This window comes from Glycine soja, chromosome 17 (genome assembly GCF_004193775.1).
Source record: "Glycine soja cultivar W05 chromosome 17, ASM419377v2, whole genome shotgun sequence".
Classification (NCBI taxonomy): domain Eukaryota; kingdom Viridiplantae; phylum Streptophyta; class Magnoliopsida; order Fabales; family Fabaceae; genus Glycine; species Glycine soja.
In genome coordinates this window covers 35,992,231-36,006,019 of record NC_041018.1, presented here as the reverse complement: position 1 = coordinate 36,006,019, position 13,789 = coordinate 35,992,231, and positions in this window count along the sequence as shown.

Genomic DNA, 13,789 nt, shown 5'->3' with positions numbered 1-13,789 from the left:
AAATATTGAACATTAAGACTAGTAACTGCATTGAACTTGCCACCTACATTACTCCCAAAAGAAAAAGGATATATGTTAATTTTACATGTGGATAAAATTTGCTGACCTTGATTTAAACTTCACTACATTTACACCTAGTAACTATTGTGCATCATTTGAACTTTGTTCTTCCTTCCTGCTGCTCAATTCAGTCTTATCTGTGGAACTCTCATTGGATGAATTTGATAAATTTGGCTGATCAGTGCTTGTACTTTCAGTTTCCTTTTACAGTTGAATCCAATTGCTTTCAATTATATAGAAGTGCGCAAGTGTTTGACCCTATAGTAGCCACATGCACACGCTAGCACTGCTTTCAATTATTTGCAGCTAGCTGCCATACACTATTAGTGTAGTGGATGACATTACATTTAAAGCCAGCTAAGCTAAGACTTGTTTAAGTTTCCAAACACTAGCTTCTTTAAAGACAATACATTGGTATGGGAATGGGATATTGGTGAAGCAATGAAGCTATGTATGTATATATATATATGCTACCACTATAGCTATGAATCAGATAGTCTGAACCAATGTTGAAAACTTCATTCATACAAAGGTAACTACTACAGTCTAGAGTATTCTATGATTGACATATATCTTTCCAGGTTATCATGTACTCTTATATGTTTCATCTTCCACCACATGGTATCCGTTCTTTGCTTGAGTCTTTTAGGTACTTCTCAAGATGACAATGGAGTACTGTAGGTTTTGTAGGATCTTGTTACAGATTAGGAAGAGAAATATCCTTCAAAAGCAACTACAGAAGAATAAGATATGCACTAGATATTTAAGAAATAACATACTCTATCAGCCTTCTTTACTTTGTGAATTGCTTATCGAGATCCTTTAGTAGGGGATTTCTTTATTTTCACTAAAACACTCACAGTTCGGACGAATATATGAACAAGGTTCGGAGATTTTATGAGCTCTTTCTCAAAACAACATGATAATTAAGGCCTAAATTCCCTATTATTTATACTAATCAATATCTTTTTAATTGTCAGCTTGTGTTTCAAGATAGCATGACATCACAATTGCAATTCTCACCAACAAAATCATCAGCAGAGCAAAGCATACAAAAATATCAAGGAAATGTATCTTGATCAGCTCGTACCTCGATCAGCTTGTACCTCTGTATCTGCAAGATTACGTCTAGCAAGTCCAGCCAAGAGACTGATGACGTAGCAAACAAACCTCGTACCTCGATCAGCTGACCACTAAAACCCAAAGAAATGTATCTTCTACCTATAGAGTTCCTGGGAAAGAAAAGATGAAGCTTAATTGACCGACACTCATTGGGTTTAACAGCAGCAGTAATAAATTTCTCATTGGGTTTAACAACAACATTAATTTTGGGCTTAATTGAGTGACACTCATTGGGTTTAACAACAACAGAAAAGATGAAGCAAATGTACCTTTTGTTGTACTTTATCAGGATGAGTGCACAATGTAGCTTTCCTATAAACCTTTCTAACAGCAAGCAGTAATCAAATCAGTCAAACAAACTGAAAGCCAACCACATTCAGGCCACAACACCTGATCATCATTCATGAAGGAAACATCTTAACATAACAAACATATCACTTTTGCAATGAGCAGTGCATACGAAACCAATCATATCAGTTTTGCAATATAGAATTGCTGCCTGACACATGCACACCTTTAATTTATTGCTAAAATGAAGCAACACATGTACCTTTTACCTACACATTTTATATATATGATGATGGAAAAGAAAGAAAAAAAAAATTAAGCAAAGAGAGGCTGCTACCATTTTACAAAACTAGTTTCATTTTCCAGTCTCCTCTCTCTCTCTCTTCATCAGCCATCCTATCATTTTTAATTTATCTGTGAGAGGGGTAATCTTTTTTTAATAGTGCATTTCTAGCAAGGAGGTTGAGACATAAAAGCAACTTTTGTGTTTCTCACCTCGTACCTTATATGGGAACAACCCTTCTCCTAATATCAATATTTTTATATAAAAAATTAGAGTGGTTAAAGAATTAAGAATAGGATATTAATAAAAATCAATATAGACTTATGAGAACAAAATCTAAGGCTAGAACATGAGGCAAAGAAAAGCCAAAAGTTGTGTCTAAAATATGAGTTTAATTAAAATTTAAACCCCATTGTTCCACCGATATTGTTTCTAGGACTTGATCACATGAGCAAGGGTAATACTTGGGTTGGTTGTGCTTGACCTAGCATATACCTTAAGGAAGACACATCTTATAGTAATTATATATGCTATGGTGTACAGAGGGGCACACATGTAGTGTGAGTGTCCAATTTTTACTTGGAAGTAGTACTTTGTTCAATTATGTCGTTACTTTGAATAGCCAAACCCTTTCCACTCAAGTGAAGCTTGCTTCAGTGATAAAGATCAACAGATCTCAGCCACTTTAATGCAGACACATAGATGAAGAAAGATACAAGTTTGCTACATGCATATTTTGTGTGGTACTCTTGGCATAATGTACTGGTTAATAGGCCCATCCATATCCTTGAGGAGTCCAATAACTTCTTTGAAAAATATTATCAAATCTAAAATTTAACTTCAACCAATAAAAGTTGATACAACTGGTAAGGAACAAACTCATATATGGTTCCAACATAAACCAAACAGAATTATTGTTACAACATGATCACCATCTCAGAAGGCAATGAAATAATAACCTCACAAGTGCGTTTGCAAAATGCAATACAAAACGACCAGCATTTGCAGAAGTTGCACATAGCCACGGTGAAAACAAAATGTTACAAGTTCTTTATGACTTACTTAGTGTTACTACATGTTGGCATCTATGAAAGAAGAATGAAATGTTATGGTTAGTTGCTAATGCTCAAATCAATTTGCACACTGCTGATTATGTACTATAAAATATTATCAGAGGGTGTATTAATTTCATTTTCCAAAATTCTTATGTAAAGTAGTTACAAATCGTGATGCATGGTGACAGGTGTTGGATGATGAATATTATATACCTTCTGCACACGACTGGAGAGTGCAACCAAACGACTCTTGATTTGTCTAACACGTTCAAGATTAAGTGTGCTAAGTTGAGAGATCAATTCTTCTAAAGCTGGGTAAGCCTCTACCTCCAGTGTTGAAGTCTAACATAGACACAAGTCATAGATAAAGCTTATAAGAATATACATAGAATGTACTTGCGTCTGGACTTATCAATTATAAAAAAAAACAAAGAAAACATCAGGTTAAAGAAAGGGAAACTACTGGTCCAAAAACATTTAAGTATGAGAATGTAGCCAAGTCATGTCTCCGAGGAAGAAATGAGACCTGGTCCAAAAACATTTAAGTATGAGAATATAGTCCCCCTCCTTCTTAGAAACAAAGCTAGTGTAGTAAAGCCAGTAAACAACACTAGAGCCTCTAACCCTAGAACTGGACATGATCACCATCTCAGAAGGCCTAATGCCCCACATTAGAACTTGACCTAGCAGGGCCTCCACCACACTTCCAATGAACCCCATTCTTTGAAACAGCCAACCCTATCAAATTAGAAGAAGGGTACCCTTTTGCCCTACCATGGTACCACATCTACCCTTTTGCAATAAGGGAAACGAAGAAGACAAAGTACGAAAATTTGAGAACAACTTAACAAGAAGGAAAGACTTTACCTTAGGGTTGCACTGTGCCACAAACAGTGAGGACGATGGCGGAGACCAATGTCAGGTAACGCAGGTAACGTAGGGACACCATTGGCGGACACAGGGAAGCACAGTCGAGAGAGGGAAAGAGTTTTCGACGAGCGCGGCTAAATGTATAATTTTTAGTAGTGGTTGCTGAAATATAATAGTACAGGGGTAGTTTTTTAAAGTAAGTTTCTTCTTGCTTGATTAATATGGCGAGAGTTAGTTATATGGAGAATGATGTCTCGAAAATCACCATTCTCTTTTGATAACTGATTCTGGTACCCTTTTCGTTATATTAATAATACTATTTGCCTTATAAAAAAACAATTAGTTGTTAAGATTGTAGATAAATAATTAAAAATAGTCACTCAGTTGAAATGCCAAAAAATTTCAATTATGAATAATTTATGCAAGGATTGATCATATTTTTTCTCTATATTAATTATTAGCAATCTTTAAATGTTTCATTAACCCATCATTCACCGACGACTATATATATTCTAATATGTAAATCATTTCTTGAACTCCAAAATCAAGGGTGGAGATTTGGAGTATTTCAAATATGTAAAAACATTCTTCAACTGTTGTATCTTTTACATATATTCTAATAATTAAAAACTAATCTTAATAGTTAAAAGTTGAGTTGATTGACTTGTTACAGATCAAATCATGTAAGGAGTTCTTCACCTTATTTTTGAAACTATATAAAGAAAGGAAATATCAAATGACCATCTTGCGATGAAGCATATGGAGGAGGAGGAATGACAAGGTTTGAAAAAATAAGATGTCCCAAGTGAATTTGTGGTTAGGAGAGGGGAGGAGCTTTAGTAGAGTTGGAAGTGTGCATAGATGAAAGATTAGCGGGGGAGAATTGACACTCGAAACCCCATCATTGAAAGTTAGTGAAAATCAGAACATGAATGACTCAAATTCAACATGGATTCTAGTTTCCATATGATTTGTGATACCACTAGAATTGGTTTGTGTGTTCGTGATGAGCATGGGGGATTGGTTTAAGCAATGACATTGTGGAGACAACTATGCATGGACGTTCAAGAAAGTGAAACATGGGATTTATTAATGACTTCATTTTGTAGCTACAATGAATTTGAATCATGTAGTGTTTAAATTGGACTATAAAATGATAGTTGGCAAGATAAATACTGCATGTGGGGACAAACAAAATTGAGAAATATTGTTGCTGAATGTAGAAATATTTTAGTTGCTCATTCATCCTATGCAATAGGATTTGTTAAGAAGCAAGCTGCTAATGGAGTTGCTCGTGAGTTAGCAAGGATGACTTCGTTGTTCCCTAGCCTATACTCTATTAATCATGTAATTCCTTGTATTGAGCATTGTAGAAGCAAACAAAACAAGAAGAGAAGTTGAATTATGTTTTTGAAAATTTAAAAACTTTTCTAAGACTGATAACACGTTTACTGTTTGATGTAAATATACCTAAAACACTCGGAGATCAGATTGAGTTAGACGATGATAAAAGTAGTTTTCTTTGTAAAACAAAACAAGATATAAAATTTAAAAACAAATTCAAACCCTTTGTCAATTAAAGAAAAAGAGAGAAACACACAAAGAATTATACTGGTTCATCTCAAACTCGAGACTGCTTTCAGTTCCGGGCAACTACCAAGGTTTCACTAACTTATGAAAGTTACAAATATTACTCATTGCCACTTCTTACGCTTGCAAGCTCTACCCTAAACTCGAATTGATATAAACATAGTATTCTTTGTCATACCAAGCCATTGCTGACTCTAAACAAATAAACAAGATTTGTTTACACACCACCCAAATATGTGATCGTCTTACATATGGATGTATCACTCAACACTTTTAGTTTTTTCTCTCAAGGTATACAATGTGTTTTGTGAGCTCAGTATCTTTACAAGAATTTATAAGAAAAAATTAAAGAATAAAATTGCACATATGATTTGTGTCTTGTTTCTTCAGAAATTCTTTTATATATAAAATTCATCTCTAAGTGTCTATTATCTCACAATGATTGGATTCTTCACTCTGTTCTTCGTATGAAGTCATGAGTCTGTTGAAAAATTTAATGCTTGCATTAAATGCAAATTCCTTCTTTATGCAAAGCTCATGCTGATAGGTTAATCTGTTTTGAAATTTAGCAAATAAGTCACTTCTTTTATCATAGTAAGTTTGCAACAAAGCACACCTTTTAATGGGACCAACATATGGACTTCATTTATTTTTCGTAGGAGTTTGACGGATCCTAAGAGAATGTTTTTTGTATGAAAAAATCTCATATACAAAGTATTAAATAAATGTCTTAAATGTTATACTAGATCATCTTATAAGTCTATTCTCTCAAACTTTAGACGCGCAAATACAAATTATAATCTAATAGCATATCTGATACAACTTTTATCATTTATATTTATTGATATTTAATCAAAACAATTAGGAGTCTTGATTCGTCTTTAACACGTAAATGCCTTTTGACCTAACAAACATTTTGATTCATAATGAAATGAGATAAGAACTATATAGTAAAAAAAATAAAGATAATTTAATTGTTATTTAATATTGCTAAAAATTTGTGATTTTGTTGGTTAATTTGTTTGTGTTTGTGTTAGGAAGGGCTTAGGGAGCCCTAAACATGTCCTAAAACCAAAATTATTAAAAGAATATATTGGTCGAACTTAAATATTTATTTTATAAATTATAGGTTTTATTTTTTATTAAAATAATATAATGTTAACGTATAAATTATTATTATTTATTATTGGCATCACTTAGGACCATTTAATCCTCAACGATGCATAATAATCAAAATCCCAATACCTAAAAAATCCCCAACGATGCATAATAATAAAAAATCCCAATACCTAAAAAATCCTCAACGATGCATAATAATCAAAATCCCAATATCTCCAAGGCTAGTACGTAAAAAAGGGGAAGACAACAAATCAATAATTCAATATTACAACGCAAATAGAGTATAGGATATAATTTCCCTTACTAAGTTGAGATCCTCTTGAAGGAGAAGCATATGGTACTTCTGGAACTCACTGGCATGAAGGCAAAAAAAAAAATAAAAAAATTCACTAATTTGAAAAGAATAAGAAAAAGGGATTTGATTGCATGGTATATGTGAGAGTGAAAATAGAGAACCTGGTTGACACATTTTAGTTCTGTTGTTTCATAAATTGCAAGATGACTACGGTGTACAAGGAAGTTTATCTGATCAGGGTGAAATTGAATTTGAGTTTCACATACTGACACCTGGTTTCCTTGTATTCGTAATTGCTTATTTTTCATCTTTTTCCACCACCTGTTTTCCATAGAATAATCTGCCAGAGAAATCAGAATTGTTACAAAGCAATTTATACAAAAGAAAGAAAATTGGATAAAATGTGTTTTATCCCTAAAAAGTCTCTAGAAATTTGATTTTAATTCCTATAAAAATTTAATATATTTTTAGTCATTACATTGAGAGTGATGTGTATTTAGTATTTCATCAAATACTAAAAAAATGTGTTTTTGATAAAATATATATACAGATCGACTAAAAGCGTATTAATTAAACTTTTACCAGAACTAAAATTGAATTTTGATATATTTTAAAAAAAACATGTTTTACTCAAAAAGTAATAATAGCTGAACAAACGGAATATATATATATATATATATATATATATATATATATATATATATATATATATATATATATATATATATATATATATATATATATATTGTGATATAGCAAGTTATTATTAAATGTAGCTAAAATGGTTTCATATCGACCAATATAAAAGGTAAGCTAATTCTACATAGTAGTTGTGTTTGGTAGGCTTTGGGTTCGAGATCAATGGTAATCTCCAGCAAAGAAAGAAGGAACGAAGGTTGAAGATAACTTTTTCTGCCTTTCCTTTATTTCATTAGTGGTATTTAAAGAGCCAATCATTGGCTGCCCCTAGAATGTTTCACTATGCGCATAAAACGACAAACAGACAAGCATGCAGCAGCAGCTTTTCTAGCAAACTTATATAAGCGTTAAAAACAAAGGCACTACAACACTAGCTTCAGCACTACTAACAACTAACAGTTTTTCCTTAATTATTCACGTAATCTTGCAGGTAAGTGGGTCTTTGGGTAGCCCTCTTGGGTGGAAGTTGGTGCACCCAATCAACACCTCCTCCCGGAAAAGTCACCTTGTCCTCAAGGTGGAATCTCACGTAACTCGTCCCACTTCTCCCATGACGTTTCTTCTGAAGGTAATCCATTCCATTGCACTAAGACTGATAGTGTCAGAGGAGAGGCTCTTCGTTCCATTTGCTGCTCAAAATGTGAAGTGGTTTGACGAAGGGGTGGTTATCCGTAGCATGCGGTGGGAGTGGGTCCGTAACCTGAAATAACAGACCTTGGTGCAACTTGAGTAACGAGCAGTGGAAAACATTATGAATTTTGGAGCTTGGAGGATGAGCCAAGACGAAAAGCGATTGCGCCAATCCTCTCAAAAATTTGAAAAGGGTCGTTATATCGCTTGGACAGCTTGTGGAAGTTGGTGCGAGAGATACAAATTTGGCGATATAGATGAAGCTTCAGATATACCCAGTCACCCACCTGATATGATACATCCCGACGCTTGGTGTCAACTTGAGTCTTCATGGCCAGTTGTGTCTTTAGAAGACAGGCTTGCAGAGAAGCCCAAAGGTCTTGCCTAGAGGATAACAGGTGGTCTACGGCCTATACGCTGGACGATCCCAACAAGTAACGAGGAATAGAAGAAGGGACCTTGCCGTAAGTTGCTTCAAAGGGAGTAATTCCTGTAGCAGAATGAATGGATGTATTATAACACCATTCTGCCAGTGAGAGAAAGTTGAACCAGCGAGTTGGTGTGTCACTGACAAAGCATTTGAGATATTGCTCTAAAGTATGGTTCAGAACTTTGGTTTGCTCGTTCATTTCTGGGTGATGTGAAGTGCTCATACATAGCTTTATGCCACACATGGTGAACAATTTGCGCCAAAAAAGTCCTACAAAAATGGGATCCCTGTCTGAAACTAAATTGCTAGGAAAATCGTGAAGCTTGCATACCATGTCGAAGAAAAGGGAAGTAACCTTGTGAGTTATGTGATGGGGGGTTAAAGCATCGAAGTGAGCACCCTTTGTCAAGAGATCGACAACCAACAGAATGGTGGTGTACCCATGCGATGGGGGAAGGCCAATAATAAAGTCTAACGAGAGATCTTCCCATGGTGACGACAACACTGGAAAAGGCTAGAGCAGACTTGCCGATTTCTGAGGTTCATACTTGGCTTGTTGGCAAGTAGAGCATTGTCGTACGAACAAGTTTACCTCATTGCACATGTTGGGCCAGTAAAAGTTAGCCTAGAGATGATGTAAGGTTTTTGCAAAACCCATGTGGCCACCGATAGGAGTTGAGTGAAAGTCCTCAATTAGAGATTGGGCAAATAGATTATCCTTGTCAATCCATACTTTGTCGCAAAAGAATAATAACCCATTGTGGAACCTGAAGTTAGGGTGAGAAGCTGGGTTTGAGAGTATCTATTGAACTCATGCTTGGAATGAGGCACTGGCCTGTAAGTGTTCTTGCAAATCATCGAGGAAGATGAAATTAGGCATTGATAGCACGAGGAATTGGCCATTGGCAGGTGGTGGAAGTCTGGATAATGCATCAGCAACAACGTTTGGCTTTCCTGACTTATATTGGATCAAATAGTTGTATCCTAAGAGCTTCGACAAATAGACCTGTTGCTCCAGTGTCTAAATGACCTAACCCATGAGGTCTTTATGACTCTCATGGTCAGTAAGGCTGACAAATGAATTCCCTAACAAATATTGTCGCCATTTGTGGATTGCGGAGGCTATGGTGTGTAACTCTCTAACATATATAGAAGCACGCTGTAGTTGAGGACAAAAGACCTTGCTGAAGAAGGCCATTGGGTGATCGTGTTGCATAAGAATTGCACCCATAGCGGACCTGGAAGCATTAGTCTCAAGTGTGAAGGGTGTCGAAAAGTTCGACAAGGCCAATATCGAGGCTTGAGTCATAGCATGTTTGAGGTCATCCTTCTGAAGCAAGGACGTCAATGGGGAAGCTATGGAAGCATATCCCATGATAAACTTTCTATAGAAACATGTGAGGCCCAATAAACCTCTTAGATGGATCTGGAGCTACTTCGTTAGCAGAGACTATGTGACCCAAGTACTCGAGCTTCTGTTGTGCAAACAGACATTTTGATTCCTTAAGGAGGAATTGCCCTGTCATAAGACTGTCGAACACACATGCTAAGTGTCGAAGGTGATCCTCAAATGCCGGGCTATACACCAAGATTTCGTCGAAGAAGACAGACACAAATTTACGAAGCAACGACTAGAGTAGCTTGTACATGGTAGCTTGGACATTTGAAGAAGCATTGGAGAGGCCAAATGACATGACCTTATATTCGTAGTGTCCCTGATGAGTGTGAAAGGCAGTTTTTGCAGTATCTTGCTCTGCCATGAGGATCTAGTGGAATCCTTGCTTTAAATCTAACTTCGAGAACCATGAAGTCGTGCCTAATCAATCTAGTAGCTCATCAATCATCGACATAGGAAAATGGTCCTTAACCATTAACACATTCAAGGCTCTGTAGTCAACATAGAAGCGCCAGTTCCCATCTCTCTTCTTCACCAAAAGCATCTGTGACGAGAACGGGCTATGACTAAGCTGAATAACACTTGCAGACAACATTTCTGTGACCTGTTTCTCTATCTCAACCTTTTGAAAGTATGGATACCGATATGGTCTGATGTTGACGTGTTCGATGTTTGGAAGGAGGTGGATTTGGTGGGTGATGTTTCTTGGAGGTGGTAATGTGTTGGGAGTTTGAAAAAGGTGGCAATATTTGTGGAGAAGGGTGGTTATGGTAAGGATTGGGTGATGTAAGGTAGTGGTTGAAGAAGGTGCAGGATTAGGGGAAATGGAGATGTGAGAGAAGGTAGAGGCGGAGTGGGTTTGGATCAATCGTCAAAGTTGAAGAGAAGATGTGTCCTTCGGTATCGTAGGAGCATCCACCTGAAGAGTGACAAATGCACCATCGTACCGGAATTGCATGGTAAGGGTGTCATAACAAGTGATGGTGGGCCCAAGTTGCTTGAGCCATTGAATACCAAGAACAATGTCGGCACCACTTATGGGTAATACATGGAGGTCGACGGAAAAGACATGCTCCTGGAGGAGTAATGGTGTGTGAGGGAAGATTTGGTCACAAGGGAGTATGAAACCGTTTCCCACTGTCAATTGTAATAGCGTGGTGGTTATGGTGTGAAGTTGTAGATATTTGGCTACCCTGGATTGGATGAATTTGTGGGTGGTATTCCCATTGATGAGCACCGTCACAAGAGAATGATGAACAAAACCATAGAGATGAAGGGCTTCTGGTGTCGATGTCCTTGAAAGGGCATTGAAAATTGATTTGGGCATGGGTTGAGTCTGGTGAGGTTGTATCGGGTAAGGTATCAGGTGATAAAGGAGGAGGGTTAGGAGCAACGTCATCGTCTTCAGCTATCAACATGAATAAACGAACCTTACACGGGTGGTTGGGCCCCCATTTTTCATCACAGTTGTAATAGAGGTCCCTCTCACGTTTATGAGTCATTTCCTCCGGATTGAGACGCTTAACCTGGGTTTGGGTGTAGTGTAGGGTTGGGTGTGGGGGAGGGTAAAAGTGGAGGGGTGTTTGGTAGTGGGGTGGTGGTGGTACCTGGACGAGGACAGTAACTACATCGACGATCTTCCAATTTATCTTCCTGTAATTTAGCTAGTAAAATAGCTTGAGGTAGTGATATAGGTTGGAAGGCCTGTACCTCCCGGTGAAGCTTCAACATCAGACCTGAAATGAAGCAGCTAAGGAGGAATGAGGGTGGTAAATCGACAATGTGGTTTGCTGGCTTTCCAAACTCATCGAGGTACTCATTAACAACGCCTTTCTGAGTAAGCTTGAATAACGTCCCCTTATGATCATCATAAAAGGTTGGAGCAAAACACGATTCCAGAGCTTGCAACATTGTGGACCATGAGCTGATTAAGTTGTTGCGAAACATCCATTGAAACCAGCTGAGTGCAGGGCAATCCATGTAAAAGGAAGTCACGTAGCAGTAACTCTTGTAGAGTGAACCTCAAGCATGAATAGAACCTGACATAAATGTATAATATAGAAATAAAAACTAGCTTTAGTACCCTTAATTTAAATATGTGATGGTACATGCCTTTCTAGAAGGAATGAAAAGACATACCCTAGCTTGACGGACATGGTATATAAGTATAGTGGAGTCATCAAAGCCAATACCAAATATGTTGTTATCTTTGGGATAGTAGGCAAGAGATGTTACCATAGGTGGTGGAGACATTATAGTTGTAAGAGTTTGGGTAAGGCAAATGTGTGACATACATTAAGTTAAATATAAAAAGTACATCATTTTTTAACAATAACATTAGGTTAAATATAAAAATAACATCATATTTTAACAATAACATTAGGTTAAATATAATAACAAAAATATCATTGTAAGTAGCAAAATAAAAGCAACAAGCCTGATCTCAATAAAAATATCAAAGAAAGAAAAACATACGACATAGAAACAAAATGAAAAATAAATATTCTCCAACTAGCGTGCTATAAATGACATCATATGGTTGATTTCAGTAAGGCTAATATTAATTTTTATGAATGTTTAGATGAAAGGAACTCCAACCGCTTGAAATCATTGAATATATCAGCATTAAACAATTTCACGGCAATGAAATCTGGAATGTTTAGTAAAGCATAAATGTAGCTTTTAAGATTACCTTAAATGTCACCGTATTAAACAAGGAAACCATCCCCCTGATGTTGAAATGGTATATCCATTTGAATAAGCAAAACAGGAAATTGGGTTTACACATTTGATACTTAAAAGTTCATTGATCATGAATTGCGGGCCGTCCTTTGGTTGCCACAATTGAGAGAAAAATTGTGCACTAGCCTTCAATCAATAATTACATTATTATGACAATCAATCTCTAAAATTAAACTTGAATGGTTAATAATGACAAAACAAAAGAGAGGTTAGGGGAATAAAAAAAGGAAGAAAAGAAAACCATATCAAAAGAAAGTGAATACAACATTACCTTGCCATCCAAGTTAAAGCCATTACGTGGCCTGCCCAGCGCCAAACTAGATGGATACCATTGGATGCTAATGCCAAAATGGAATCTCCCATACTGCTGTTAGCGAATCTTAATATCTTCTTCATGTACAGTTAGTTAATGATCAATTCATTGTTGTATGAATCTAATAGTCGAATTAGTATGTCTCATCTTATAGTTCGCACACAAATTTTTTCTTCATAATATTGGTATAAGTAGTTGATGTGGTTGTAATATGCTAGCATGTTGTTTATTATCTATATGTTACTAAAACAATCTACAATTAACATGTGAAGGTATTAAGGGACATAGCATGTTTGTTCATGGTTGTAATACTTTAGCCTGTTAGAAACAAATAATCCCAATAAATCATATAAATGCCACACCTTTCTTGCTTCGGGACGCATAGGGAGATTCAAGAACTGGCACTGAGATGGTGTGCAAATCTCAAATAGTTTTCTCTGGAATAAATGTTGACATGTTATTTCTAGTTGTCAAGTATTAACATAAGACACCCCTCCAAAAAAATAAATAAATCAAGAAATAAAGACGAAGGCTTAGCATCTAAAAAAATTCAGTATATTGCCTAGAAAAAATTCAGAATTATTGGGTGAACGATAAATCTATCTAAAATCTTAACTAGAATCAATAGGCTTATAGACATGTTTTAAAAAAATATCCTTTTTAAAACTTGTCTATTGATTCTAGCTAGTCTTTTTTAAAAAACATTTTATTGATATTCTATTGAGTTGTGATTTTTTTATATCCATATATCATGTATATCTAATTGTGCGTGCGTGCGTGCGTGTGTGTGGTGAAAAAATTAAAAATATTTCAAAATTGTAGGATGTAATAATTTATGATAAACAAGCATCAAATTGTTTGCCTAACAAAAATATTAAAGCCTATACCTGAATTTTT